The sequence below is a fragment of the Elephas maximus genome, chromosome 25, assembly GCF_024166365.1.
Source record: "Elephas maximus indicus isolate mEleMax1 chromosome 25, mEleMax1 primary haplotype, whole genome shotgun sequence".
Lineage (NCBI taxonomy): Eukaryota > Metazoa > Chordata > Mammalia > Proboscidea > Elephantidae > Elephas > Elephas maximus.
Genome location: NC_064843.1, coordinates 6556810 through 6580886, shown reverse-complemented (window position 1 = coordinate 6580886; position 24077 = coordinate 6556810). Strand labels below are relative to the sequence as shown.

General features: G+C 49.2%; 1 protein-coding gene across 1 annotated transcript in view; it reads left to right on the top strand.

The window, feature by feature from the left end:
• LOC126067531 (cadherin-4) overlaps window positions 1-24077 on the top strand; it is a 709326-nt gene that overhangs the window by 117360 nt on the left and 567889 nt on the right. The window lies entirely within an intron of this gene.

Below are 24077 nucleotides of genomic sequence, written 5' to 3'. Positions count from 1 at the left end.
ACTCAAAACATGGCTTTTCCTACATTAAAATCGATGCTGCAAAGTCACCCTAGAAATGAACCGAATTGGCAGAATTAGACCCAAATTAGACAACACTTAATCATTGGATCCCAAGGTCTGGGGCAAATCTCCTTTGAAAGCAGTTAGTTTTATGCTCTAGCTGTGTAACTGGGGCTCAGGGTGCACCTGGATTCTTACTTCTGCTGTGTGGAGACTAAGATTATGGTAAGGGTCCAGGGTGGAACTAAGGATCAGATGATATTTGGGGCATAAACGTTTTCCGTATCATCTTGATTCTTAGCTGTCTCTTTTGGTAAATGATCAAATTCTACTAAAGTCAATGTGCTGTTCCCAGTGAGCAGCATCAGTAGATTGTGTGTGTGGTTTGTGGTTGTCCTGCTTTGTTCCCCTCATTGTGACGCATTTGTGGATTCCATCCCTATAGAAGTGATGGTTCTGCCCCAGTCACATGAAGACGGACCCCTTCCCAGTTTCCTCTTCCGTATCTTATCTGAGTAGCTTTAAAAACACCGCACGGTATTAGCACAGTGAAACCCGGACTCTCGGGCTTTGAAAAGCTGTGTTAGTTCCTGGAATTAATTAGCCATGTTTCGTTGGGAATATAATGTTTCGCTGCACGTTCCGTGTTTTATTTTAACTCAATTTCTCAGTGTAGGACGGGGTTAAAGTGGCCTACCTCAACCAACTAGCTGGGCCTTTAGGGGATCCCTGAGGTGTCGGGTCTGTAATAACTGCGTAGCAAAAACTTACTGGGACACCGCTAATAGTTTATTCATCTTACTAAGACTAAGAGAGTGTTTATCTACCACCTATTGGGTTTTTTTTTTTTATTGGGTTTACATTCACCTTTTTTTTTCTTTTATTGCGTATTTTACGATATACTCACCGTTCACTGCAAGTCTGAGAAGGGAGAGTGTGAACCTTCACCTGTGTAATAAAAAAAAAAACCCAAACCCACTGCTGTCGAGTCAATTCCAACTCATAGCGACCCTATAGGACAGAGTAGAACTGCCCCATGGGGTTTCCAAGGAGCGCCTGGTAGATTCGAACTGCTGACCTTTTGGTTAGCAGCTGGAGCTCTTAACCACTAACCCACCAGGGTTTCCACCGGTGTGATAGTGACTCAAATAGAGAACAGTGGCTGGGACCCTGGAATTGTGTGTAATTCTCGAGGAGGGTGGACACACTGCTCGGAAGAAAGGCGTGTGACAGATAGGAAGGTCGTCCGAGGGCCATTTCTCCCACAGACAGCCACTTCAGCTGCTAGTTCTCATTCAGCACACGCTGACTGCACGCCTGCTACAGACCCAGCACTGCTCCAGCCATCTAGGGGACACACACACCTTCCCTCACGGGGATCCAAGTCTAGTTTCAGAGGGAAAAATACACACATGGGCATATATACGAAAGATGACTTCACGTGGAGCTAAGTGCCATGGGGAAAATGAAGCAGAGTGGAGCGTCACGATGGAGCTGGATTGTCGACTTTAGACTGGCTCTTCATAGGGGTGAGGAGTCCTGGTGGCGCAGCGGCGAAAGCACTCAGCTGCTAACCGAAAGGTCAGTGGTTCCAATCCACGAGCTGCTGCATGAGAGGAAGATGTGGCAGTCTGCTTCTGTAAAGAATACAGCCTCAGAAACCCTGTGGGGCAGTTCTGCTCTGTCCTACAGCGTTGCTGTGAGTTGGAATCGACTTGATGGCAACAGGCTTTTTTTTTTTTTTTGATTCATGGAGGTGAGGTGGATGGTTGATCCAGCCAAGCCTTGGGGTTGACATTTCCTGCAGAGGAAACAGCAAGGGCAAAGAGACTGAGGCAGGAAAGAGCAGGGCGTTCTAGAGGAAGAAACAGGGCCGCAGGCTGGGGCACATGACCCAAGGAGCATGGTGGTCCATGTCTGGTTGGAGGAAGAGGGGGCAGTCAATCGGGGCATATGACCTGAGGAGCATGGTGGTCCGTGTTTGGTTGGAGGAACAGGTGATGGTCAGACGGGTGGTCAGACAGGTGGTCTTGGAGGCCATAGGACAGTTTGGGTTCTGTTCTCTGTGCAGTAGGGTGGCATTGGAGGGTTGCATCACGTGCGCGGCTTCTGGTTAGCATAGCCCTCCTGGTGTGTGAAGGTGGGCTGGGATGACAGTGCAGCAGGGAGGCCAGCAGCTGCTGCGTGTTCTCCCTGCGAGCAGTGGTTGGAGCTGGGCCAGCACGGGGAGGTACGTCCTAATGACCCATGCCCAAGGGGCTGGCTAGTGCACCCCTCCTCCTACCTCCCCTCCCCAGGCAGAGCCACTCCCCAGCTTTCTGGTCCCTGCAGATGGCACATATTCTACTAAACCACATGCCTCGTTGTCTGAGAATGTGGTTTTCTTGTCCGTCTCCCTCCTCAGTCTATAGGCTCATGGTCAGTAGCCAGGCTTGACATTGCTATTGTTCATCCCCAGTGCCTGATGCAGGTCTGGCCATCACAGTAGGATCCCAACTACACCTGATCAATGGATGACTCACCTGTGCAGAACCTGACACTGTGAGTCCAACATTGGGGACTCCCCCCGCAGGGCCCTGAAAAAGCCAGTTGCCAGTTGCTGTTGACTGTTACTCATGGCGACCCCGTGTCAGAGGAGAACTGTGCCCCGTGGGGTCTTCAATGGCTGTGGTCTTTGGGAATTAGATCACCAGGCCTGTCTTCTGAGGCTTCTCCGGGTTGGTTTGAACCATCAACCTTTTGATTAGCAACCATGTGCTGAGCCGTTTGCTCCACCGAGAAACTCCACATGGCCCTGAGACCCTACCTTTCATTTCAGAGAACGATTGAACATCTATTCTTTGACCTGGCAAACACTGTTACATGTTTTGTTAGTGGCAATTGAGCTTGTATGAGATGGTGGCCCTGTTTTTAGTAATACACATATAATCAGGTTAGAAGAGCCTACCATTTTAGATTGTTCTGAATGTTCTTATTTGGATTTCACTTAAAGAAGAAAAAAAAGAAAACTATCAACACATTTTTCCTTCTTCATACTTTATAAAGAAAAAAAACACAGTAACAGGATATTGAGTCTCCCACGATTCTTCCAGTGATGACTAAGTATAAACACCACTGACAGATGACACAAGGAGCCATGGATGGCAGCTGTCAGTGTCATGTAAAATGAATTAGACCTTTCAGTCTCCCCTGTAGTACCGAATGCAGAGAGAGACATTTAAGCTTGTTCAGCTTCATCATACACCTGGGAGTCAGGAATCACACATACTCACAAGGCAGAATGAGTTCTGCCAGTGTTTGTGAGATGTCAGCAGACCTTCTCTGTCTTGTGATGGCGTCTACACCGTCTTTTCTTGATTTGATATGAGACATGGGTCTTGTCAGCTTCCGCCGATATGACCCAGTTGGAGTTTGAGCCACAGGTCGTGCAGGGTATGAGAACTAGACCTTTCAGTCCTGCATGGATCATCAGATAATCCTGCGGTTGGCCAGTCTTGACCACTAGAGGGAATGTTGATTCCATAAAATTAGGTGTAGCCCATCACAGAATTCAAGGGATGTCCGGAAACACAGGTGTTTGTCAGGGGAACTCCTGTCTCCGGCTGATAGGTCTATAGTATGGTTCCCACTGGGCTACCCTCCAGTGTGAATTGTAAATGTATGGTCAACATTGCTACGTGAAATCAGGAGAGAGTAGAAAGCTGACTGAACTCCCAACAAACGTATGTCAGCCAGCAGTTCTCTTCTACAAAGTGTGTTGTTGTTGTTGTTGTCTGCCCGTGGAGTTGGCTCCTGACTCATGGCCACCTCACGCACAGTGGAACAAAACACTGCCCACTCCTGCGCCGTCCCCATGTTCGGTTGGGGGTCAGACCATTGTGATCCATAGGGTTTTCACTGGCTGATTTTTGGAAGTAGATCATCGAGCCTTTCTTCCTGGTCCATGTTAGTCTGGAAGCTCCCCTGAAACCTGTTCAGCATCCTAGCCACACACAAGCCCCCACTGACAGACAGGTGGTGGCTGCCCTTGAGGTGCACTGGCCGGGAATCGAACCGGGTCTACTGTGTGGAGTGTGAGAATTCTACCACTGGCTCAATTCTACCCAATGTTTCTCTAACCTGAAAACCCCATTTCCAACGAGAGCACCATTTCTGTTCCCCTCACCTGCCTTCTGACCCCTGTATTTAAATAACCCATGATCTGTTTATACTTCCTGGTGGCCAACTCTCTCCTAATGGCCCGGAGACCCTGGCACCTTCAGGGAGAACGGACAAGTGTGGAAAAGCAATGTAAGACCTCCAGAAATAGCAAAAAGCTTGCCGTTTCCAAGGAGTGACTCTTCCTGGCTTCAAAACAAGCAACCGGTTGAGAGCGAATAGCTGCTTTTCTTTTCCTGGATGGAAGAGGAAACAGTTTGGATTTTTAAAAATAATTGATATAGGGTCTCCAAAGTGGTTTTTTTTTGTTGTTGTTTTTTGGTTTTGGTTTTGGGTTTTGTTACTTGGTTTTGTGCTTCGGTTTTCAAGCTACCTTTTTGGAGAAGAGGCATAGGATGCTCCGTTTGCCTCACCTGGGTGGGGAACACAGCCTTCTCTTTCCTTGGCTGGTCGAGGTTCCCGTGGATAATGCGGTGGGGTGGGAGAGCAGGGTCACATGTCACATTTTGTCAGTCACTCCGTGCGGTGTCCAGCTCCGTGTTTTGTTCTATGCTGTGTAGCCCTGCCACCCAGGACTTTTGTGCTTGGAAAGCCACAGTTACAGCATATAGAGGGCCTTTCTGCACCGAGCATGGGCCGAGTCTCTGGAGCTAGCATAGGGTCTAGAGGGGACCAGTTGTTGCTTCATGAGTGCGGGGAGCCCAGTGCTTCCACCGAGAGCACCCCCCTGCCACTGGCTGGTGGCAGCTCTACAGGAAGCTGGGTGGCATTCTAGGAGAAAAGAGGAAAACAAGTGGAGGTTCTTTTCACCCATCCTTCAGGTGGGGCTTTGATGGGCCCTGCTCTGATGGGTAGGGTTTCACGTATCCACTGGGGAAGTTATCATCCTGAGTACCAGCTGATGTTGGCTGTGACTTGAATCATGGAGGAGAAAACACCCACTCAAGGTGTGAGCCGGTTAATTTACAAGGTCAGTGCATGAAGCCTCCAGGGAAGGTTTGCAGATCCTTTTCTGCTGTCTTTCATCTCCTCAGTTTACAGCCCGAGAGTTACTTTAGCTGGGTGTGAGGCTGTGGCACACGGGAGCCCGGGAGTGTAGACACACCTTTGTTGCAGGTGGGCTGAGTGAGAACCTGGCTCTCCAGAGCCCCTTTCTGGGTGAAGGGCTCTAGCGTGTCCCATGATACACAGCCCTGTTGTTTGAAGAGTAACCCGCAGTTCCGTTTGTCAGCAGCTCACTGGAAGGAGTCATGCTGCGGCTGCTGCAAAGTTAGACCCCTCTGCCACAAAGCAAGAGCCCTGAGTGGTACAAACAGGGAATACTGCTCATCAAAAGGTCAGAGGTTGGAGCCCACCTGGAGGTGCCTTGGAAGAAGGGCCTGGCAATCTACTTCAAAAGAATCAGGCATTGAAAACCCTATGGAGCACAGTTCTTCTCTGACACACCTGGGGTCACCATGAATCGAATCACTCAGATGGCAGCTGGTGACAAAGCATGTGCTGAAGAAAAGGAGACCACGTAAACATGGTGCTTTTGCAGAGAGGACAAAGCCAAGCACAGATTGGGGCTGGCTTCTCGCCTGGCCTGCCTGCCATGCCAGGAGCCACTTGAGGGGCAGCGTCTAGCAGCAGACTTGATGTCAGACACACCCCAGTTACGAGCCTGGGGAACCCCTTCTTCACCCTGCACCACAACCTGCCGTGTTTGGGGACAGTCATGTAAGGACAGGAAATGTGTAACAGTCACATCAAGGGGGGAAGGTGGCCCTGCCCTGAAGTTCAGCTAGAGGTGGTGCTGGAATGGAGATCCCTGGCCCAGAACAGCCATGCCTGGCCTTTGTCAGCAGAGACCCCCGCCAAGTGTGTGGAAAGCCTAGCCAGGTGCTAATTAACCTTGCCCTTTTCCCAGGAGTTTTTCCCCCTGTGTGGCCTTGAGACTCTGTGGGCTCTGTTCTAAGCAAGAAAACTGTGCGGTTCTCCCAGGAATGAAGTCAAATTTGGAACCCTGGCTTCACTTGGAATTATTATTCCGCGAGCATGCCATGGGTTGCTTTTCTTTATTTTCCAGAAATAATTTTGAAAAGAAACCTTGTACAAATCAGTGAGTAAATCAAGAGAGACAGAGACTAATGCTGTAGGCTAAACAAAGGGGAAGTGTGGTCAGATGTCAGCCGTGTCTCTACACGCACGCAGACCTGTGTTTCTACATGCACGCAAACCTGCGTTTCTAAATGCACGCAAACCTGCGTTTCTAAATGTGCACAAACCTGTGTTTGTGATGGGACGGGGACAAGACGTGGGGTCCCTGCCCAGTGCTGAGTCCCACCAGACTTAACTCTTTGTCAACTGATACTACGCACGTACTTCTGCAACCTGCTTTTTAAGGTTTATGTGCACTGGACCACACGCCATGTCAGAACGCATAGTTGTACCTCCTTTTTAGTAATTGCAGAAGAGTGCGTAGATATCCATTTATGTAAAAAAGGAGCCCGGATAGCGCAGTGGTTAAGCACTCAGTTGCTAACTGAAAGGTCGGCGGTTCGCACCCATCCAGTAACTCTGTGGGAGAAAGACCTGGTGGTCGTCGCCAGGAAAGATTACAGCCTAGGCAGCCCTCTGGGGCAGTTCCCCCATATCGCCACGACAACCATGTGTGTAACCGTTAGCAGCGATGTTTACTTTGTTGCCAATATTTTCCCCTTTTAGAAACAGTGTCCTTCTCCAGCCTGATCACCACATCTAAAATTGTGATGTTGTTGTTGTTGTTAGGTGCCATCGGGTCAATTCCAACTTGCAGCAACCCTATATACAACAGAACAAAACACTGCCTGGTCCCGTGCCGTGCTCATGATCACTGTTATGCTCGAACCCATTGTTGTAGCCACTGTGTCAATCCATCTCATTGAGGGTCTTCTTCTCTTTCCTTGACCCTACTTTACCAAGCAAGATGTCCTTCTCCAGGGACTGATCCCTCCTGATAACCTGTCCAAAGTCTGTGAGATACAGTCTCACCATCCTTGCTTCTAAGGAGCATTCTGGCTGTGCTTCTTCCAAGACAGATTTTCCATTTTTCTGGCAGTCCATGGTATATTCAGCATGCTTCGCCAACACCATAATTCAAAGGCATCAATTTTTCTTCGGTCTTCCTTATTAATAGTCAGCTTTCTCAAATGGGATAAATTCTGTTAAATTGTCTTTAAAAATGGCATCACCACCAATCTACAAGAGTGCTCGTTCTGGTAGCCTCTCCAGCATGTGATAGTTTCAACCCTTCTAATGTGTGACCAACTGCTACGTAAACCAAACCAGATCCATTGCCACAGAGCCCATTTGAATTTGTAGTGACCCTACAGGACAGAGTAGTACTGCCCCATAGGGTTTCCAAGCCTGTAATCGTTAACTGCCGCATCTTTCTCCTGAAGAGCAGTTGAACCACTGACCTTTTGGTTAACAGCTGACCGCTTACCCAGTGACCCACCAGGGCTCCTTTCCCTAATAAGTAATAGGGTTCGACCTTTCAGTTCTTTCATTGACCATTTATATTTCTACTTGGTTGGGTTGCTGTTTCATTCTCTTTGTCCATGTATTTTTTGGGTGATTCAGCTTGTTCGTGTTGATTGGTAGGAGCTCTTTATATATTCCGGACACCCATTACTTGTTTGCCATGCTTGTCGCATTTGCTTTCTGGGCATCAGCTGTCTGCCCTTTTTCTTCTCCTCTGAGTTCTTTAGCGGAACATCAAGCAACCTGACACCCTATGGATGTGTGAAATGCTGCAGGCACAAGGGGGCCAGTATCCCATTCTCACGTGGCACAGAAGGCCACAGGACTGTAGGAACCTGATGAAGTACCATCCCGCCTGTCTGGGCTTGGAACTGACAGGTGCCCCGAGGTAGAATCAGGTCCCTGGAAGTCAGGACTCTCTTCCTGTTCTCCCATCATCTCAGGACACACTGCACTGCCCATCCTCCCCTCCACACTTTGAATAAACACACAGCCAAGGGCTTCTCAGCTCTTCCGGCTTCTAACCCTGACGGGGTCTCACACACCCGGCTCCTCCCAACTGTTCTTGCCCCTGTAATGCTCCGTATCCACATTCCACACTGATAAGCCCTCTGTTTCCCCAGCATGCAAATAACAAATGTGCTTCTCCCTCTATTAGAGGCGAAGTTTTGTCGGAAGTGGAGACTCAAGGTTGGGGAGGAGGTGCCTGGGGGTAGCCAGACACAGGGCCAGAGGGACATGCGGTAGCGGAGACCCCCTGGAGCAGCCTATCTCCCAACGAACGTTTCCTCTTCCATTAAAATTAATTTCAGGATCTCTGGCAACATGCCAAGCCGCCACAGATTGCATAACGCTGTGACTCGGGCCTGTAAATTCATTTCACTGCCGTTATCTAACTCATTACCTTGTAAACGGCCTTAATATACTGTGGCTCTGCGGAACATGGTCTTCACATAAAGCCAGATTTTATTCCACAGCCCAGAGAGTGGATACCATTCTAATTAATCACTCCTCCTGCAGCCTGGCTTTGACTCACCTTAATTCTGCCCTTTTTGTTTTTTCATCATTTTATTTGCCTGTAGAGGTCGATGAAAATGTGGTATTTATGATTTGTCCCTGTTTACCTTCCAGTGGACAGGAGTGGGCATCCAGTTCTGAGCTGGGAATGGGCCGATTTGGAAACATCTGAAAATGAAAATTGCTTTTCAGCCCAGCTGAGTGATGACATTTATCTCCGAGCGTAGTCCAGAACAAGGAGGTTTCACCCCAACACCCCTGACCTGTGTTTAAGGGACTGACCTGGGGGTTCACCGTCCTAGGGGCCATTTTTTGCCGTTTTTTTTTTTAGTGGGAAAGCGGGTAATTGACAGTGATGGTCATAATTCAGAAAACTCTGTGTCAGTGATTCTCGATGGGAGATGTTGGGGTGTCTCCTGTCACGGGTGGGGAGGAAGGTGCTACGAGCATCTTACAGGTGGAGGCCAGAGGTGCAGCTGAACATCCTACAATGCCCAGGACAGCCTCCACCTCAAAGAATGATCTGGGACAAAATACCAACAGTGCCAAGCTAGAGTACCCTGCTCCATGGAGCTGAAATGCTCTTCAGGCAGCATGTGTGTGAGGAAGGACACAGGTTTGCCAGAAGGTTCTCCTGGACCTGCTGGACTCTGGGTCACATGCTCCTTCTTGGAACACCGAGGCTTGCCGCTTATTAGCTATTTGGTGGGCAACTTAATCTCTGTATCAGCGTTTCCTGGTTGGTGGACCAGAGATAGCTATACCCAGTTTGATGGGTTGTTATGAAGGTCTGTATGGTAGTTCCTGCTTGGTGTTGTTGGGTGCCATCAAGTCAGTTTTGACTCACAGCGACTCCATGTAACAGAGTAGAACTGCCCTTTAGGGTTACCTAGGCCGTAATCCTTACAGATTACCAGGTCCTTCTCCCACGGACTCACTGGGTGTGTTTGAACCTTTCGGTTAGCACCTGAGCGCCTAACCTTTGTGCCACCAGGGCTCCTTCATTCATACTTAGAGCTTATCGGAATACCTGCATGTGGTATTCAGATGGCAGTCGCTACTGTTGCTGCTGGTGTTGCTCTTGATATAAACCAAAGATAATAATCCAGACGAGAGAGGGGGGCTCTCCAACCTCAGCCTGTCTCAGGCCCCAGACAGGCCAGACCATGACACCCCCACCTGCCACCAGCCTACGCAGACTCCCCTTTTGTGCCCTATGCCTGGTTGCATGGGGAACAATGGGCCCGCCTGCAATCTTGGCTTTGTCGGGAATGCCAGCCTCGGCTTTGTGGGTCTTAATCAGCCCGCTGTCACAGTGACAGCCGTCACACACCCGCTCTTAGTGCTCCGGGTGAAACTTTTGTGTCAGGGAGCCAGCAGGGCTGCACTGGGCGCTGAGGAGCAGGTCTTTGCAGGGATGCCAGCCGAGCAAGGAGTGTTTGTCCGCTACCACCGAGGCGCCCACTTACATGCGAACACCCTTTTAATTAGGCGTTCCCAGCCTCACTTGGAGCCACGATTAATGTTTTATAGGCCATTTTCTCATAGAGAAAAGCAGAGCCAACTTAATTCTTGCTGGCTTTGGGGTTCTGGCTTCACACTCAGCACATCAGACATAGCCACTTGGGGAATAAAATTCCTTAAATGTGGCCATATTTGTTGAGTTGAGAGGAAAAGGCTCAATTTCAGTTCCTGTAGCGAAGACCTCCCAAATCCTTTAATTTCCAGGCAGTAAATACTGAGTGAACCTGCCTGGGAGACTTTAAGACCCCAGAACGAGCTACAGGTCACAGGGACCGCCAAGAAAACAAAAATTCGGAAAGACGAGCAGAGAACGCCACTCCCATCTTGTCTTTGCAGAAATACAAAGTATATGTTTAGAGGCAAAGCGAAGCACACATTTGTGCTGTAAATGTACTTGGAGCTTGGATGTGCTCTTGGGGTACGGTGGGAGGGCCAGTAGGTCTTCCTCTAGAAAATCTGAATGTTCGGATCATAGCCGGACACCAAACATGAGGCAAAAGAGCATCCCACAGAAACTTCAGTGTCCATCCTGAGCTCTTTCGGTCTTAACCTAGATGGCCTGTGCCTTAGTCACCTAGTGCTGCTATAACAAAAGTACCACAAGTGGACGGTGTCTCAGTCACCTAGTGCTGCTATAACAAAAGTACCACAAGTGGATGGTGTCTCACTCACCTAGTGCTGCTGTAACAGAAGTACCACAAGTGGACGGTGTCTCAGTCACCTAGTGCTGCTGTAACAGAAGTACCACAAGTGGACGGTGTCTCAGTCACCTAGTGCTGCTGTAACAGAAATACCACAGTGGATGGTGTCTCAGTCACCTAGTGCTGCTCTAACAGAAATACCACAAGTGGATGGTGTCTCAGTCACCTAGTGCTGCTGTAACAGAAATACCACAAGTGGACGGTGTCTCAGTCACCTAGTGCTGCTGTAACAGAAATACCACAAGTGGATGGTGTCTCAGTCATCTACTGCTGCTATAACAGATATACCACAAATGGATGGCTTTAACAAAGAGAAGATAATTGCTCACAGTCTAGTAGGCTAGAAGTCCAAATTCAAGGTTTCAGCTCCAGGGGAAGGCGTTCTCTGTCGGCTCTAGAGGAAGGCCCTTGTCATCACTCTTTGCCTGGATTAGGAGCTTCTCTGCACAGGAACCCTGGGTCCAAAGGACATGTTCTGCTCCCGGCACTGCTTTCTTGGTGGTATGAGGTCCTCACTCTCTGCCTGCTTCCCTTTCCTCTTATCTCTTGTAAAATAAAAGGTGGTGCAGGCCACACCTCAGGGAAACTCCCTCTACATCGGATCAGGGATGTGACCTGAGCAAGGCTGTCACATCAAACCCTAATCCTCTTTAACCACTGGCAGGGATTATGATTTATAACACACAGGGAAACCACAAAATGGAGGACAACCACACAATACTGGGAATCATGGTCGAACCAAGTTGACATGTATTTTAAACCCACTGCCGTCGAGTGAATTCCGACTCATAGCGACCCTATAGGACAGAGAAAAACTGCCCTGTAGAGTTTCCAAGGAGCGCCTGGCGGATTCGAACTGCCGACCTTGAGGTTAGCAGCTGTAGCACTTAACGGCTACGTCACCAGGGTTTCCGACACATATTTTAGGGGGACACAATTCGATCCATGACACTCTCCTTGTTTTCTGTCACTCATGAGTGCAGCCATGAGAGGTTCCTTAACTTGGAGGAGACTTGAGGTGTGGGGGCTGCTAAAGGCGTGTGTATCGAGAACGCTGAGAACAGTGGCTGACAGCTTGGTGTCGTGAGTTGCCACTCAAGGTGACACTGTGTACAACAGAGGAAAACACTGCCTGGTCCTGTACCATCTTCACAGTCATTCGTATGCTCAAGTCTACTGTTGCAGCCACTGTGTATTCTGAGTGCCTTCCAACCTAGGGAGCTCGTCCTCTAGCACCATCTCAGACAGTGTTCCGTTGTGATCCATGGGGTGTTCATTGGCTGGTTTTTGGAGGTAGATCCCCAGGCCTTTCTGCCTAGTCTGCAAGTCTGGAAGCTCTGCTGAAACCGGTCACCATGGGTGACCCTAACGGTATTTGAAATACTGGTGGCATAGCTTCCAGCATCATAGCAACATGCAAGCCATCACGGTAAGACAAACTGACAGACTGGTTGTGGCTGACAGCTCAGTACGTGTGCATGTGTACCTTTGTGTGTGAGTATGTGCACTCTCTACACACACGTGCACATGCACATGCAGGCACACACATGCATGTGTGCACACACGCATGCACACACGCAGACAGGAACACACATGGACACATGCATGTGCACACATGCAGTCACACACATGCACACGTGCATACATGCACGCACACATGCACAGACAGGAACACACATGGACACACACGCATGCACACGTGCACACATGCACACACACAGCAGTCATAAGAAGTGAAAAGCATCAGGAGGCTGCTGGGCCATTTTATAGACATGGACCTGTCCCACCCTCTTCACAGCCCATAAGGACCTCGGTGTCCATGGATGCCCTGGCAATGGTCAGGCTGTCAGGAGAACTTGCTGGTGTGTCAGCCATGGAAATCCGTCATGCAGTTTGTAAAAGTTTCTTTCCAACAAGGTTAAACTTTTTTCCTTCATATTATTTTTCACTTTAAGAAATTGTCTTTGTTCCTCTGGACGTTGCATTTAGGTGGAAGAGTAAATACAGCAGGGACATTTAGCTCTCCCACCACGTGGGGTCGCTATGAGTCAGAATCCACTCAAGGGCACACGACAACAACACTTATGCACATAGCAGTACAGCTGTCCCCCCAAAGGAGGAGGCCATCAGTTCTCCAGGGGTGTTGGGAAATGAAGCGTTCCCCATGAGTGCCCCAGGGCCTTAGCCAAGGGAGCCGAGCGCCTGGACGCCTAGTTGTTTATGAGTCCAGCCAAGCAGAGAAATGGCGGATTTGCTTTTTATCCCTTCACCGTTAATTGTCCAACTGCATTTTATTCACGAGGCAACAAAGAGTCAATGCCAAGCAGTTGCTTTGCTATTTAGCTGGTTGTAAATATTCAGCCAGAATTTGACTGACAGTGCAATATTGTGCTCCCCAAAGCCTGCACCGTATGTGAATATTTTAATTAGGATTGTAACAAGCTATTGAGAAACTTTGAGCTAAATTGGTTCAGCTGTTTTTGCGTTAGTGAAGCATGAAGAGGAATTTTTTTCTCATCTATTAGAGAATATCCCTTTTTATAAGATTAAGCCCAAGCAACTGAAAACCAGCCAGTTTGGAAGACTTTAAAGTCAGTGGGTTGGCTCTGTTGTTGAGTGCGGTTGAGCTGATTTCGACTCATGGTGACCCCATGTGACAGAGTACAACTTCCCCGTGGGGCTTCCTAGACTATGATCTTCATGGGAGCAGATCGCCAGGTCTTTCTCCCTCAGAGCCGCTGGGTGGGTTCAAACTGCCAACCTCTCAGTTAGCAGTCAAGTGCTTACGTTGCGCCACCAGGGCTCCTTGGGTTGGCTCTAGGGTGGGAGTATGTGGACAGATTTAAAAATTTTGAAGTAAAGTTTAAGGAGGTTATTCATGTTTAGCCCCTTCTTCTCTCTGACGGCTGTTTGGAAAGAAGAGATGGTTGTGACAAGGACCATCTGTTCTGAAAATGGAGAAAAATCATAGCCAAGTTCTGATTCTTCGTGGAGGCTCAGGTTGGGAGAGCCATAAAGGCGATTTGCCCTGTGTCATTGATTGAATCTCGTTGCCATCGAGTAGATTTCAAATCATAGCAACGCTGTAGGACAGAGTAGAACTGCCCCATAGGGTTTCCAAGGAGCAACTGGCTGGTGGATTTGAACTGCTGACCTTTTGGTTAGGAGCCAAGCTCTTAACCACTGTACCACTAGGGGTCCATCGATTGAATGGTGTCCCCCAAAAGGATATGTTGACGTTCTAGCCCCCCAACACCTGTGAACATGACCTTGTTGGGAAATAGGGTTTTGAAGATGTTGCCAGTTAACACGAGGCCACACTATGGTAGGGTGTGCCCTGACCCCATCTGCGTGGCATCCCTATAAGAGAGGAGAGCAGACACAGACGTACACAAGGAGAGACACCATGCAAAGATCCATCTACAAGCCAAGGAATGCTAAGAACTGCCCGGGGCTACCAGAGTCCAGAAGAGAAAAGGAAGGACCTTCCCCTAAAACCAACAGAGAGAGAGCAAGACCCCGTTGATGCTCTGAACTCAGACTTCTACTTCACAGACAGTGAGAGAATGTTTATTCTTAGAAAACAACCATTTTATGGTCTTTTGTTACAGCAGCCCTTGTTGTTGTTAGGTGCTGTTGAGTTGATTCTGACTCATAGCAACCCCAGGAGCAACAGAACGAAACACTGCCTGGTCCTGCACCATCCTCACAATTGTTGCTATGCTTCAACTCATTGTTGTAGCCACTGTGTCAGTCCATCCTGTTGAGGGTCTTCCTCTCTTTCACTGACCTGCTACTTAACCAACCATGATGTCCTTCTCCAGGGACTGGTCCCTCCTGGTAACATGTCCAAAGTATGTGAGACGAAGTCCTGCCATCCTTGCCCTAGAGCACTAATACACTCCCCCACCCAATAAAATCCTGGGATACCTTGTCCAACGCATGACACCCCCTCCACCGGGGACAGCTCCAGATTGTACTCCTCCAATAGCTGGAGGCACAGGCAGTGCTGCCATCTTGGGAATCGTGTCGAGCTGAGGTCTGATCCCTGTCTTCCACCTACATGTTTGCTCTGTCTCCATTATTTCTGGGTGGTCTCAGTTTTGCTTTGTTCATGCTTCTTCTGGAACATCACATGTCCCTCTTGTTTCCCTGGGGGTTAAGTAAGAGGAAGAGAAGGCCATGGCTGATCAGATCTACTGCTAAATCACGCTCATCACAACAACCCTTTATGGCTGGGACACCCCTTGGCTTCTCTGGTCCTCGGAAGTTCCTTTATCCCTGCGGACCTCAGGAGAAGGGCTCTCGTTTGCCTCTGGTGGCAGCGAACTTCTGCTTGCACGTCTCACCTCACGGACCAGTCATGGTCCATCTTCTCAGTCCTGCAGGGCTAGACAGTCCCCTGGGGAACCTGACAGCGGGCAGCTCAGGACCCACGTGGGGAGGAACAGATGGCAGTAGCAGTATGGAATTCCGGCCCGGTGTTGCCAGATCTTCACATTTTTTAGAAGAAGCCAGAAATCTGGAATTAAATGTGAAATCTCCCATTTTCAAATATTGGCCAGTAATTCAAATGTTTTTTAAAACATAGTGCAGACCACACAAAGCAGATCTGTGTCCCAAAAAGGGCTGAAAGCCAGCCAGCAACTTGTGATTCTGATCCTGTCCCCGCCAAGGGCAGGAACCATGGCTCTTCGTCCTTATTTTTCCCCTTTGTTCCCCCACGACACCTACAAGACCGAGCACTTGGTCGTTGCTTAATAAATGTTTTCTCAAACAAAAAATACGTGTGTATTTTTGTCATACTCAGTATTACAGCAGCTCCAACTTGTGCATAGTGTTAAGGATGGGTGTACCTTAACTGCTTATTCCAGTGGGAAGTGTTAATAAGTAGGAATTATCCTCTTTTTTTTCTTTCTGCGTATTGTGATTCGACTGATCCCAAGAGCTCAGTTCACGGGGACCGTTCCCCGCACCGGTTGCCGTGGAGACAGCTCAGCCTCCCAGTGCCCGCTGTGTGTCACAGTACAACTGTGGTTTTCTATGGCTGGTTTTTTTGGAGTAGATTGCCAGGCCTTTCTTCTGAGGCACCTCTGGGTGGACTCGAACCACCAACCTTTCAGTTAGCAGCCAAGCATGTTATCCACTTGTACCACCCATGCACAGGGTCCTCAAAACCCTTGCTCGGAATCTGTCCTTTGAGTTGTTGGTTTGGGATGATCCATGGTGGTGCCTGCTGCTCTCCGGCACAACCCACCAGGCTGGACTCAGCAGGGTCTTCCTCTCTCTCCCCCTCAAAGCCCCCCACCCACGTCCAGCACACGGGGGCATCGGTAAGCGCTTTACTACCGAGGCCCTGCAATAGCCCAGGTTAACTGCAAGCTCCATGAGGGCAAGGTCCCATCTGCCTATTTCTCTGCCCTATCCCAAGCCTATTAACGGGTCTGGGGTAAAGCCGGCATTCCATAAATATATGCCTGATAAAGGCTGGGTGAACTGTGGGTTCCCTTCACCTGCCTCCCAACATCTTTGATGTCCATTGTTGCTGTTGTTGTTGGGTGCCATCAAGTCCATTCCAAATCATGGTGACCCCATGTGACCAGTAGAACGGGCCCACAGGGTTTCCTAGGCTGCGACCTTTACAAAGATTACGGAAGGAGCCCTGGTGGTGCAGTGGTTAAGTGCTGGGCTGCAAACTTAAAGGTCCAGCTGTTCTGCCGGAGAAAGACATGGCAGTCCGCTTCCATAAAGATGACAGCCTTGGAAACCCTAGGGGCACTTCTGCTGTGCCTTACAGGGTCGCTGTGAGTCGGAATCGATTAGACGGAAACAGGCTTTGTTTTGTTTTTATTTTTATAATCTTTATGGAAAGGAGTCCTGGCAGCTGGGTGGTGAAGTGCTCGGCTGCTAACTGAAATGTCAGAGGCTCGAACCCACCAGCCACTCCACAGGAGGGAGATGTGGCAGCCTGCTTCTGTACAGATGACAGCCTTGGAAGCCCTACGGGGCAGTTCCACTCTGTCACAAAGGGTCGTTATTAACTCGATGGCAATGGTTTTTGGCTTGATCTTCACAGAAGCAGATCACCAGGCCTTTCTTCCTGGGAGCTGCTGGTTAGCAACCAAGCACTTAACTGTTGACCCACCAACGCTCCTTCTTTAGCATCTGAAGGAGGACATTTTAAGCCATTCACATTATACTATTAATAAGTAAAACCGGAACCCAGGCCCTCATCACGGAGCCTCTGTGTTCGCTAGGGGAGGGTCTTCCCCAGATTCTCCTTTGCAAACCCCAGGCAGAGTTTGTCTTGAAAACACATTTGCTTCTGTTCTTACGGGCTGGGCACTGGAGCAGAGGCTTAAGGTGATGGTGCAGCTGGCCTCCAGCCGAGGACAGTAATTCTTGCCGAAGGGGACAATTCCACACATGTAGGCGGGAAGGAGAAGAAGCCGAAATAAAGCCACATAAAACCATTCACTCTACCGAGAGTCATCCTGCCAAATGCTCCCCGTAAACTTCACCCAGGGACAGAGGGAGGGAGAGGTTCTCTGGGGTACATTCAGCTTCCGGGCATGGCGCACCCCAAATGAGAGCCAGGGAGTCTTCTCCAATCGGGGTTTTTGCCCTTAGTCCTGGAACTTTTCGGAGGGTCTGATGGGGAAGCAGAATGTGGAAAGTGGAGGCAGACTGACCCAGAGACCAGCTGGCAGCCTGAATTCATTAATTCCTGGGGAGGTTCCTGGGTCAGTGGCTTCTCGTCCTGGCTTCCTCCTTAGGAAGAAACTACAAGCTCACAGGTCAGCACCCCAGGAGAGCCCTGCTTCAACTGGGCCATCATTTCCTCTGTGCACTTTGCTCACTTTATTAGGACACGGGTGGGGGGCTGGTGAGGAGGGTCTTCCTATCTGGTTAGCCTGCTGTACCCCCCACACCCCTGCAGTTCTCTGCGTGTTTGTCAGTGTGTGCATCTGTGTGTGTGCGTGTCTGTGTCCATGTGTATCCATGTTCATGTGTGTGTCTATGTGTGCCTTTGTATGTGTCCGTGTGTTTGTGTGTATGTCTCTGTGTCCATGTGTGCGCATGTCCGTGTGTGTGCGCCCACATGTCTGTGTGTTCATGTCCATGTGAGCATGCATGACTGCGTATGCCCTTGTGTGCCTGTGCGTGCGTGCTTGCTTGTGTGTGTCCATATGTGTCTTTTTGTCCGTGTGTGTGCATGTATGTGTGTGCCTGTGTGCCCACATGCGCACATGTGCTCATGTTCTCATATGCTTGTGTCTGTGTGTCCGTGTGTCTGTGTGTGCATAGCCCCCACCTGCCTTTACTGAGAAAGCCTGCAGGAAAATGCAAACACACCAAAGTGCCAGGGTCTGTCTAGAAACAATGGCCCCGAAAGCCCCTTAGTTGCTTACTAGGATCGCCTGTGCCTTGAGGCTGACTGGTTCCCACCACCCCAGTGTGTCGGGGTAGAAGGGTCTGGGCTACATCTTTTGTCCTGTCCCCACAAAGCAGCAAATGAAGCATGCACCCCGCGCCCCAGGCAATGGCAAGCCGGGGTCTCTTTGGCGTGAGGGTTTAGCTCTCTCGTCTCCGTTCCCACAGCTTTGTCTCCGGCCCTGGTGAGAAAGGCGGAGGGGAGGGAAGACTGTTGAGGCTGTGCTCACACTAAGCGCTGTGTCAGAGCCCGCGGCGGCCACGCAAAAGAGGCTGATGGAGGGAAATCAGAAGAGAGGAAGACAACATTCCACCCCAGCGAGACGGTGCTTTGAAGGAAAAGGCCTGGGAAGGAAAGTTCTTGATGAAGCAGTCAGCCGTAATGAGCCCAGATGAGACAGCAGACCAAACGAGCTTCCTTGGAAGAAAAGAAAAGAGACGACGACTTTCTGGAAGCAACAACAGATAACATCCAAAGCTGAAATCTGGAGCTCTTGGCCAGAGCTGGGCTCTAAATAAAAGTAAACTGCTACACACGGCTTTCTCTTCTCACTGAGCCCGAGGGTAACTGGGGTGCTCGAAGCTGAGAGAGGCTGTCTTTGAGAAGCTGCTTGGTAGGCTCAGAGCCTCGGTGGAGAATAGCAAGGTGTTTGAGGTCACAGATGTGTTAGAAAGAGCCAGGGACAGGGAACCAATGTCCAGGTGTGCCGAGATGGGTGCTAGGCACAGGTGCAAGTGGTTAAAGAGTGGTGGATGTGGTCCTTGACCTTGAGTAGCTCTCAAGGAGCTGAACATACAAGGGCAGGGTTGGAAGAACCTCTTCAGAGGCCTCAGCCAGGGTCTCAGAGCTGCTGCTGCCTCGAGGTCCCTGCGTCCACCCATCACCCAACCCTGGGTGGTTGTTAATTATTGATCTTTGTATGAACCAGGCAGAGGCTCTGCTAGAGTTGCAGGGGTAAGATCCCCTGCTCAGGAGCCCAGACTCAGGGAGCCATGGTTGCAGCCCAGCGTGGTAGACTCAGGGGTGATATTAAGAGAGAGGCTGCCGCCCAGCCTGAGCAAGGGCGTGGGGCCTGGGAGATCCCAGGAGGAGAGGAGTTGGAAGAACAAAGGTATATCTCTTCATGCTCCGTTCTGACCGGTTCTCGGAGCCCGTGGGGGGTGAGGTTTCTGTATTTCATCCTTTACAGAGCCTATTGAAAGGCAGCCAGGGTATCCAAGGTGTATCAGCTCAGCTTTAGGAAGAACACTTCGATAAATAAGGGCTTCGTCGGTGCAAATGGATGGTGTAAAGCTGCTGCCCAAGAAGGGTGATGACTGGCTGGTGCTCATCTCAACAGAAGAGCAGAGAGGATGGAAGGGATTGCAATGCAGCAGAGGGAACCCTGGGTTCTGGGATCCAGGGTGTTGTAAGCTCTGCTCTCATCTCAGCAGGTTAGAGACTGAGGAGACGACAGAGGGCAAGAGGTGTGGCCAGCGTCAGAGCTAAGACAGCAGCGTGTTGTGGCCTAAAGTCTGTGAGAGGTCCATGGGGCGTTTGTCCAGCTGAGGTCCAGAAAGGAGGCACCATCGAGGGCCCTCATCTCCATCAGCTGGAGCATGGGGCTTGTCCTGGTGTTCTGGAGACTTCTAGATGCTTTTAGACTCTTCTAGTTATGAGAAAAGATTTTTCTTTTTCCTAAGAGACCAGGCACTGGTGATCTTACGTGTGGGCCACAGGGGGAGTAGGGGAGGGATATTATTATTTCTTACGGCATAACCATACGTGCCAAAGACGAGAGAAGAGAACTTGGGAAAGTGAACAAATTAGAGACTCGTTGGCAAGCTGGTGAGTGTTTGTAACTCACAAAGAGGTGTGACTTTAGGGGAGAGGCGGAGGATGGGAATTTAATGATCAAAGTAGACATGTCAGCACGCTGTTTGGGCCTGCTTCCTGTAATCTGCTCGGTGTCTGTTCCTGGCCCTTACTCCAAGAAGGAAAGCACCCTGTGCTAACTTTGGGTCCTGACAGTCATGCTGGGGAGGAGGCTGGAAACAATGCCTCCTTCACACAGACACCAGCTAGACAGATAGACACACAGACACCAGCTAGATGGATAGATACAGGCAGAAGGTATGAGGGGAGAGCAGCTGTCCAGGGAGGGGTGCGGGATGTGGTTGCGGGGGCCTCTACCTGTCCATTTTCCCTGTACCACCACCCTGACCAGCCATGGCGGAGTCCGGGAGGGTGCTGTCTTCCCACCAAGAAGGCAGCCTTGCCTAGCATGCTGCCGTCCCCCAGGCCACATACTTTCCGGCCCCAGAATTTCCGTCAGAGTGAGCAGGTGGGCACCTGCCTCCATGGAACTTGCTCTCTCAGGGGACAGAGTGGACCAGTGAGCGAAAGTCTGTCCCATGAGACCAGTTCACATGGCAGCAGGGGCCAGTGAAGAACGCCCAGCAGGGGTGGGCAGGGGACAAGGCAGGCCAGGTCCTTCCATGGGCATGATCAGAGGGGCTTCCTGAGCAGGAGCTGTAGGGCTGAGTCCTGAGTGGCCACAGCTGGGGTGAGAACAGTCCAGGTGGGGACGCAGTGAGGTGGGGCCTTGTGGTGGGGGGAGGGAAAGGGGCCTGGGGCCTAAGTGCAAGGGGAGCCATGGAGTGTTGTAGGCAGATGTCTTCTTCCGTGGGAGACGAATATATAAAAATATTTACTTTAAGGAAATGGCTCATGCAGTTGCAGGGCAGCAGGTCTGTGGGTCAGGCAGTAGGCGGAGTCCTGCTGACTCAGGTCCCAGGACTCAGAGGTCAGGCAACAAGAAGAGGCCGCAGTTGAGAGAGCGAGCTTTCCAGAACAGACATTTCTATCCTGGAGGCAGGCCACACCCCCAAGGAAACGTCTGTTTCAACCGATTGGCTGCTCACGTCAGCTCACAACATGGAAAGTGATTACATTATATTAGATTACAGAAGAGCACCCTGTCCAGTGTCTGCCATGACATGATTTTCAAATATATATGTGTGTGTGTGTGTGTGAATAATATTTCATGCAAACAAAAGTATATATAAATATGTTTTAAAGAATAATGGAAAAACCAAGCTCCTGGCATGAAAACAGGACCTTTCCAGCCGAATAGAAGCCCCTGTGTGCCTGCGCCCTCTCAGTCCCACCTGCCCAGTGGAGACGGTCACTACTGGATTTTGTGTTTCTCATTCCTTGTCTCTCACACTGCTTTGTTTTGAGCTTTATAAAAATGAAGTCAGGATGGACACACTCTGAGCTGGCTTGTTTCACTGTGTGCTGAGAGGCAGAAGGATGAGTGGCGTTGACTTTGGAACAAAGGGTCCTGGGTTCACTTCCCAGCTCTGCCCTGTGACCTGAGCAAGCCCATCGCTGTTTGCCCTCTGCCTTTTCACCTGTAAGACCTGCTGCACAGGTGTGTTTCCAAGCACTGAGAAGAGTAAGTGGCACGTAGGAGCACTCCATTGTACACATTGTTGTTAGCTGCCCGGCTCCCGCTGCTTTCGCTGACCCTCTGCTTTACCAAACAAGATGTCCTTTTCTAGCAGCCGGTCTTTTCTGATGACATATCCCAAGGAAGTGAACAGAAGTCTTACCATCCTAGCTTCTAAGGAGCATTCTGGTTGTGTTTCTTCTAAGACTGGTTTGTTCATTCTTTTGGCAGTCTATGGTATATTCAGTATTCTTTGCCAGTACCACCATTCAAATGAGTCAGTTCTTATGTCTTCCCTTTTCCCTATCCGATTTCCGCACGCATGTGAGGCTTGGGTCGGGCACACCTCAGTCATAGTGTTTTTAATTAAAAAATAAAATACATTTATGCATTCACGTCACTGCCTGTAGCTTTGAGTCCTTCATTGTCACTGCCGTGAAGGGCTCCCTTGTGTGAATAGACTGTAATTTATCCAGCCTCCTGCAATGGACAGGTGGTTTGTCTCTAGGTTTTTCCTTTCATGAGCGGTACTTCTGTGAACTTTCGCAGTCCGTGTAGAACTACTCATTTCCAACTTTAATAGAAAATGTCAAATTGTTTTGCAAAGTGGCTGAATAGGTTTACACTCCCACCAGCAGTGTTTAACAGCTCTTGTTGCTCCAAAGACTTCGTGAAGCTTTTGTCAGGTTTTTTTTAAACTGTTGCCTTGCTGTTGGGCGATTTCATTCCTGAAATTCTTAATGAAGTTGAGTATCTTCTCATTTGTTCACTTGTTCGATGGCCATTCTTTATGTTAAATTTCAGTTTCACTCTTTAACTCATTTTTCTGTCGTCTGTTTTCTTAAACCCAAAAAAACTATAGAAATTGCTTATATATTCTGGATGCAAGTAAAATTATGCTGAAGATAATTAAAAAACAGTTGCAGCAGTATGTGGACAGGAAACTGCCAGAAATTCAAACAGCATTCAGAAGAGGACATGGAACTAGGGATATCATTGCTGATATTAGATGGACCTTGACTAAAGCAGAGAACACCAGAAAGATGTTTGCCCATATTTTATTGACTATGCTAAGGCATTTAAATGTGTGGCTCATAACAAGTTATGGATATCATTGCGAAGAATGGGAATTCCAGAACATTTAATTGTGCTCATGAGAAACCTGTACATAGACCAAGAGGCAGTTGTTCGAACAGAAAAAGGGGATAGTGCATGGTTGAAAGTCAGGAAAGGTGTGCGTCAGGGTTATATCCATTCACCACACTTATTAAGTCTGCATGCTGAGCAAATAATCTGAGAAGCTGGACTGTATGAAGAAGAACAGGGCATCAGGATTGGAGGGGGACTCATTAACAACCTGCGTTATGCAGATGACACAACCTTGCTTGCTGAAAGTGAAGAGGACTTGAAGCACTTACTGATGAAGATCAAAGACCACAGCCTTCAGTATGGATAACACCTCAACATAAAGAAAACAAAAGTCCTCCCAACTGGACCTATAAGCAGCATCATGATAAACAGAGAAAAGATTGAAGTTGTCAAGGATTTCATTTTAATTGAATCCACAATCAACGCCAGTGGCGTGGCAGTCAAGAAATCAAATGACACAGTGCACTCGGCAAATTTGCTGCAAAAGATCTTTTCAAAATGTTGAAAAGCAAAGATGTCACTTTAAGGATTAAGGTGCACCTGACCAAGCCACGGTATCTTCAATCGCCTCATAAGCGTGCAAAAGCTGGACAATGAATAAGAAAGATGGAAGAAGAATTGGTGCCTTTGAGTTATGGTGTTGGCAAAGAATATTGAATAACTGGGCTGTCAGTGGAAACCCTGGTGGCGTAGTAGTTAGTCTGCTAACCTAAAGGTCTGCAATTGGAATCCACCAAGCGATACTTGGAGTCTGTATGGGGCAGTTCTACCCCGTCCTATAGGGTAGCTATGAGTCGGAATCAACTCCACGGCAACATTTTTTTTCTTTCTTTTTTATGCACTGCCAGAAGAAGGAACAAATCTGTCTTGGGAGAAGTAAACAGCCAGAATGCTCATTAGCAGCAAGAAAGGCAGGACTATGTCTCACATAGTTTGGACGTGTTACCAGGAGGGACGATTCCTGGAGAAGGACATCATGCTTGATAAAGTAAAAGGTCAGCAAAAAAGAGGAAGACCCTCAAAAGGTGGATTGACACAGTGGCTGCGACATTGGGCTCAAGCATAACAACGATTGCAAGGATGACACAGAACTGGGCAATCTTTTGTTTTGGGTCGCTATGAGTTGGAACCGACTCGACAGCACCTAACCGCAGCA